This window comes from Pinus tabuliformis, chromosome 1_2 (genome assembly GCF_031772625.1).
Source record: "Pinus tabuliformis cultivar Carrire ecotype Pingquan chromosome 1_2, CPIR1, whole genome shotgun sequence".
NCBI lineage: Eukaryota > Viridiplantae > Streptophyta > Pinopsida > Pinales > Pinaceae > Pinus > Pinus tabuliformis.
In genome coordinates this window covers 618,625,023-618,632,458 of record NC_142298.1, presented here as the reverse complement: position 1 = coordinate 618,632,458, position 7,436 = coordinate 618,625,023, and the positions used below count along the sequence as shown (strand labels likewise).

The 7,436-nt window shown below is 40.4% G+C and overlaps 1 pseudogene; it reads right to left on the bottom strand.

Moving 5' to 3' along the window:
* Positions 1 to 896: 896 nt before the first annotated feature.
* On the bottom strand, positions 897 to 5,570 carry LOC149207152 (ABC transporter B family member 15-like; annotated as a pseudogene).
* Positions 5,571 to 7,436: the final 1,866 nt, after the last annotated feature.

The following is a 7,436-nucleotide window of genomic DNA, read 5'->3' as shown; positions in this document are numbered from 1 at the left end:
TTACTGTTATATGCATTTATATATCAGTTTAAGCACATCCACTTACAACAAAACAATAGATTTTAAAACAAGTAATCAGTTGAACACAAACACAAGCATACACCTATATTTTCAAGCATTTCTGAATTCCGCATTGGTTAATCAAATAAACTTAGGAAAATTTTAAAGCTTTGAAAGTGAGAAAGGTTCTTGTAAGTTAAACAAAAGTCTAAAAACCTCATTTTCAGATCATCTGACCTAACTCGATTAAAATTGGAAACACAATCCTAGCCTATCATATTAGTTGTACCAACCAAATTGTTAATGTCTATAGTATCAACGCACTTTCAAGTCACAACAAAGAGGCTGTCTCGATAAGTCAAAACGAAGAGGCTATCTCAATTTTCTATATCATAAGCCGAACTCCTATGTCCATCTGGCAGGAAATGGAAATAAGCGATCTTAATGATGTAAAAACTGACCGCAATGAAGGACAGAAGGACGAATGGCTTTTAAAAATATTTAATATTTTTTAACCTGATAAGAAATTAAAACCTTATAAAAATAGTTATACGTTTGTATTGTATATCAAAGTCTTGGTTTGAGCGGTTCAAAGACAAAGAAAGTCCAATATTGATCTATTGTAATATGGAAATATACAGAGCTAATGTTTAAAATACATCAAATTTATATTGGACCATGCATATCCAATTTCTAACATTTATATTTATAATTTAATTATGAAGAAATCCTTATTATTTTGGACTAACTGATTATATCATAAGCCACATGATCCTTCTCCAAATTACTTTACTGGGCTTTCTAACAGAAACAGGTGCATGGATGACATCAGTCAATTTATTATTTGGCCTCGACATTTACGGAAAAGCGATTAAACGCACAAAAACGAAAGGAACAGGAGATTCCAAATTTAGAATTTGGCTGAAAGCACAAAGAAAGGCTCAGGACGTGGAACAGAGAGTACTTTTTCCCATGGGTGACATGAATCTAGTGATGGCGAAGCTGCATATTGACGAGAGAGTAATATGGATTGCCCTCTCCTTTGCTCATCAGGTACAAATGATTTCCCTTCTCAACGACTTTCCCATCTTGGATGACAGCAATGGAATCTGCTTTCTGAATGGTAGTCAGTCGATGAGCTATCACAATACTCGTTCTTCCCACCATTATGCTCTCCAGCGCCTCTTGAACGATCTTCTCCGACTGGCTGTCCAACGCACTCGTTGCCTCGTCCAGCAGTAATATGCTCGGATTCTTTATAATCGCCCTGGCTATCGCAATCCGCTGCTTTTGGCCTCCCGATAGTTGCACTCCTCTGTCTCCGCAATTTGTTTCGTATCCCTCCTCCAAAGAGCTACACAAATCCAAGTTATATTCACTGCACTGATCTAGCGTGTTTTAATTTATTGCAGAAGCAATCTGTTTCAATTACATCCGATTGAATATATGTTATTGCATAAATAGTCTGTTTCAACCGCAGTAGTTACCTGATGAAGTCATGAGCATGTGCAGCCTTTGCAGCTTCGATCATCTCCACCTCGCTTGCTTTCTCTTTTCCGTAGAGAATGTTTTCTCGAATGCTTCCTCCAAACAGAGTGGGCTCTTGACCTACCAGACCTATGTTACTCCTCAGACTCTTCAAATTGAACCTCCTGAATCCTGATGTCACTCCCATCGATTTTCACCGATCCTTTTAGGGGGTCATAAAATCTTTCAATTAATCCAATGATGGTCGATTTTCCAGACCCGCTTTGTCCTACAAGGGCCATGCTTTTGCCAGCTTTTATGCTTAAGCAGAAGTTCTTCAAGATCACAACATCGGGACGAGATGGGTAAGCAAAGTCCACGTTTCTCATATTCACGCTTCCTTCTATATTATCCGTTTTCTCACCCCTTTCGTCGTCAGGGTTTATCTGACTCTCTCTGTCGAGAATGCCAAAGACGGATTTGACTGCATCGGAGCCTTTAGCGATGTCACTGCTCATACTTCCTGCTTCTGCTATCACTCTTCCAGTGGTCATGAGAATGAAGAAAACTTGGAAAAGAGCTTTGGGGGTGATTTTCCCTTTCGATACAAGGTGTCCCCCATACCAAAAGTCGAGAGCCACATTGCCTATAGTGATGCATTGCGATGCTCCGAGGGCACATCCTGCAAACAAAGATTGTTTGATACTCTCTCTCCGAGGGCCTTCTTGAGTCTTTTCGAAGAGACGGAGAATCTTCTCCTGTGAAGAGAGGGCACTAATAGTACGATGGTTAGCAACAGCTTCTGCTGCGAGTTGGCTGCCTTTACCTTGAGCTTTGAGAGCCTTTTTGGACATGGCCTTAAGCAGAACCCTTTTAGTGTAGAAACATAATACTATGACGGGTTGCACTGCGATTATTACAAGTGCAAGACGCCATGCTAAAATCAAACCCATCGAGAAGGCTACTGTCACAGCGGACGAAGTTTGTACAAGTAACGATATACGATCTCCAACCAGGGATCTCACCTTTAAAACAAATAGAACATTCTAATCATTAGAAAACTGTAACACAATTCCGAACACTATGAGAAATATTAAAACATTTAGGTCAGGTACTTGCCACATTAGCCTCCTTTGCCAGTCTGGAGCAAATAGCTCCGCTAGAATTCTCGTCCTTGTCGAACCATCCAACCTCGAATGTAAAGATTTTGGACAGCATCCCCTCTCGAATTCTTTTTGTAAGATATTCCCCCATAGCTGCAAAATTGTAATGCTGCAACACGCTCACTAAGAGCGATATTACTCCCAAGGCCACAAAAATGGAGGAGTATACTTTGACTTTGGATTTGATTTGGCCATGGTCGTGGAGAAAAAATACAGATACAACTTCCCCAAGGAAAAAGGTATAGACAGGTTGAACTGCTCCAAAAACTAAGGCTCCTGCACAGCCTAATAGAGCATGCTTCCATTCCGGAGCATTTAAAAGAAAGAGTCGACGGAATGAAGGGACGGACGGAAGCTTATGTTCATCTACCAGTTCTCGCTGCACTGATACGGACTTGATCGAATTCGAACTCGATCTACTATAGATGCTAGAGCTACTTGCTCTCAAAAACTGGTTTAGTATAGTGGGGCCTTCGAATCGCTCATCTGGGTTATCGGCCGCGGCCTGTTGCAGCTGCACCAAAGTAGCATATGCGCCGTTGGGTTTATAGATCAGATCTTCATGTGTACCTGTTTCGATCACATGACCATTTTGAACCACCGCGATCATGTCGGCGTTGCGGATGGTGGAGAGGCGATGAGCGACTACAATAGTTGTGCGTCCGACTGATGCGTGCTCTAAAGCATCTTGAACAATCTTCTCCGACTCTGCATCTAGAGCACTGGTGGCCTCGTCCAGAAGAAGCAGACGAGGATCTTTGATCAGAGCTCTTGCAATAGCTATACGTTGCTTTTGCCCTCCGGACATCTGGACTCCGCGCTCACCCACCTGTATTGCACAAACGAAAGGAAATTGAAACCGACTGCACTTTCCAGAAATGGAGAGTGAGAAAGAAAAGATAAATTTTACCTGTGTGTCATAACCATCTGGTAGTTGACTGATGAAATTGTGTGCATTGGAAGATACAGCGGCAGTAATAACCTGATCCATGGTAGCTCCCTCCTTCCCGAATAGAATGTTCTCCTTGATTGATGTAGCAAAGAGTGCAGGTTCTTGACTTACTAGTCCAATCTGGGAACGGAACCATTTCAATTGTAGCGTTTTAGTGTTCACTCCATCCAGCAATATCTCTCCAGCGAGCGGATCGTAGAACCTCTCTATCAACGCCACAACCGTAGATTTGCCTGATCCGCTTTCTCCTACCAATGCAACGGTCTTGCTTGATGGAATAGTGAGACAGAAATTGTGAAATATCTTGGACTCTGGTCGAGATGGATATGAAAACTCCACATTTCTAAATTCAATTTTACCGTTGACCTCTTGAAGTATTTCGCCCTTTTTATCTTCCCAATCAATATTTGGTTTTCTATCGATCATATCAAAGATGCGTTTTCCAGCAACACGTGCTTCTGAGAAGTATTTGATATCGGGAAGCGCAGTCGCTATAGTTCTGCATACACATCAGTGACACCAGAAATTTTGATCGAACTCCCGAAAATGAGGTATATTGCAGCGGTGATTCCAGAAATTTTGTTCAAACTTCCAAAAATGAGGTAAACATGCCATTCTACGATCAATTATAAAAACAATTGAGAAAGCGAGAAAAGGAGAAGAAGAGAGCTTACGAGCCTCCGATAAGTAAGCAAGCAGTTGTCGCGAAAATCTTTCCTCCGCTTGCACCATGAGACACAACCAATGTGCTACCGTACCAAGCGTTGAACGACCAGATGCAGAAGTTCACTCCTCCGCTTCCGACTGCCAAGCCTTTGACAAAACCTTGCCTAAGCCCAAGTTTTACAGTTACATGAAGCGCATCCGAGAACTTGGTCATTGTCCTTTCTTCTCCAACAAAAGCGAAGACTGTTCTAATCGATGAAAGAGCTTGCTCTGCAATATTGCCGGCTATATTACAGGCTTCATTCAACTTGCGAAAAGTCCCCACCAGATTTCTTCCATACATTACCCCGGGAATGATCAGCAAGATCCCGAAAGGAAATGACACTATTGCCAGTCTCCATGTCAAGTAGAATGCCACAAAATAACTGCCGAAGAATAAAGATGTATTCATGAGGAAGTGGGGCAGCTGAACATAGACAATTAACATTAGAATTAGAAAATTCAATGTGTCGGCACTCTGAACATCGATAAATTAGAGGAGATGATGGAGTAAATAAGATCATACCTTTTCAGCGAAAACGTCCTGAATAACGAGAGTATCATTAGTAACGCTGGTAACCACTTCTGATGTGGTGGTGCCTTGGGTGTCGAAGAATCCCTCGTCCTGCCTTAGTACGGCTTTCAAATATTTTATACGCATCCGAGATGCCTGCCTTTCGCCGGTTCTTGCCCAACAGAACGCCTCTGATCAAACAAAGCAGAGCAAAACATTACTCACAGATAAGCTCATCCAAAAGCCTTTTTGTAAACACTGTGGACAAGGTGTGAGTGACGGGAAGAGGTTATACCCACCTAGAAAGGCAGCAAAAAAGACACCGATTGATAAATACAGCAAACGTAGAGTATACTGCGCATTTACCAACAGCAACACACACATCAATATGCGAGGTAGGTATTGTGCCAAGTTTTGCTGTCAAAAAAGTGATTATTACCTGACGGGAATCTCTGGTGGATGTGGAAGCAAACTTTCCAAATGTGTCTATCAAACCGCTTAGTGTAAGCATCATTACAGGCCTAGTCATTCCATCTGCAAAGGTCCCTGCAGTACCGATTGCCATAAGCCATATATCAAATGTGTCAGCATATTTAAAAAGTCTCCATATTGGAATGTCTGTATCATTTGGACGAACAGCCGTGTTCATGTCGGTGTTACTTTCCGCACGATCATGAGGGTTACGAAAATATGCTATCCCTTCTTCCATCTTTTCTTTTTCTTCTTCTCGTTCTTCCAGACTTGACATCTCTATTTGTTCCGTCGCCATAATCTTCGGTTGCAGGAAGACAGAACTTCTTCACCCTTCAGTGTCTTCAAGCAAAACAATCTATAGATGATTCATTTGTCTGCAATCAGAACCAGGTCACTATTCCGGCAAGTGGTCTCACTTTTATATTCTAGAATCAAAGGACGATGTTACGTATAACATGTTCATAAAAACAGGTTTCATAAGGGATTCGTGATCATATATATTTTATTAGACAGTTTAACATCAAATATCACACTCAGATAATATAAGAAAACAAATCCGGCTAAGTGATCAGGGATTTTACTTTGTTTCCTTTCCGGGTGTAATCTGTTGCTCATTTAAGTTACCGTGACTCACTGTGAGTCTTGCGGGTTCTTGCAAAGCCCTAGTATAGTAGGTAGCATTGGGCCAATCGTCCAATCTTCTAGAAACCTTTCAATCCTGAAAAGCAATCTTTGGTCTCAATTTAAAACCCTAATATGATAGGTTGCGCTGGTTTACGCATAGAATCTACCACGGCTTTTTAAAGGAAGTTGTCTATCTACTGAGTAAATTGGTGAGTAAATTTTTTTTGGTTAAGTTTGGCCGGAGTTTCTTATTTTTGATTTTACATGTCTATTACTTTTGATTTTACATGTTTATTGTTTGCAGTAGTTTCTTATTTTTGATTTTACATGTCCATTATTTATCTAGTAACTAAGAGAGTAATACAAAATTACCCCGCAAAAAAATTGATGAGTAAAGTAATTTGTATAATTTTTTTAATTTTTTTTTATAGTGAGAATGTGAATATTATTTTTATAATAAAAATAAATTTAACATTATCAAAAATATAAAATATAGATTTGGGATTTTCAAAAAATATTTATCAGATTTTATCAAAATCTCACTAATAAAATCCATTATTTTAAAAGCCAATTAACTTATTTTTCGACTACTTAAAGTATGCCATAAACTCTCAAAATTCCGGTTCGATAGGCCGCGCTGTGTTAAACATAGAATCTGACCTGGAATTTGACTTGTGACAGAGAGGTTTTTGGTTTCTTAAATGTTTTTCTATTTTTAAGTTAGGAAAACTTCTGAAACATCACTATTGACGGATTAAAAAATTTAATAACGTATATTTGATTTGACATGGAAGCATTTACACTATTGGTCATAAATTATGGTGGCCGCTAATTGGAGATTATAGGAAAATTACTGAAATGTTTGCCTTCCCGAACATGACTCTTGCACATCAGCACAAATTGCTCCGCTCTGCTAGGATTTGGATTTCAAGGACTCTTCATTGCGAAAACCTTTGGTTGTTCCCCATCTTCAGCGGTGACAACCATGTATATCTTTTCCAGATGGCCGAAGCTTTGCTAAATATGAGTTACTAGAATTTATTATCACACGTGAAGAAGGCTTATTCTTGTTTTCATTAATGGAAAAGAGTCTGATCTTCCCTAAAACAGGAGACTCCCATGAAATTAAGAACACCGGAGGCATTTTATAACCACGTTGACCATTTTGTAAAGATTTTTTTATATATTATTTTTTTCTGACATTTTCTAATTTAAAATACTTAACATACTAGGAGTGCTATCAAACCTGGCCAGAGCTAACCAGGGCATTAAATGCCCGTATGGAGGCCCCTTTATCATGCATGCACCATGCCCTTCCATCCGGCATCGTGCATTAAATGCCCGTATGGAGGCCCCCTTTATCATGCATGCCCCATGCCCGTCCATCCCGCATCGTGCATTTCTCTGGGAGGCCTGACCCCATCGCGTCAAACTTTCTCTTGCTGCGGGTGACCCACCACCTACAAGCTGGCACCCACCATGCTGGCGCATTTTCAAACGGAGAGCTCGCGCCAAAGACTCATTTTCGTTAGTCCAT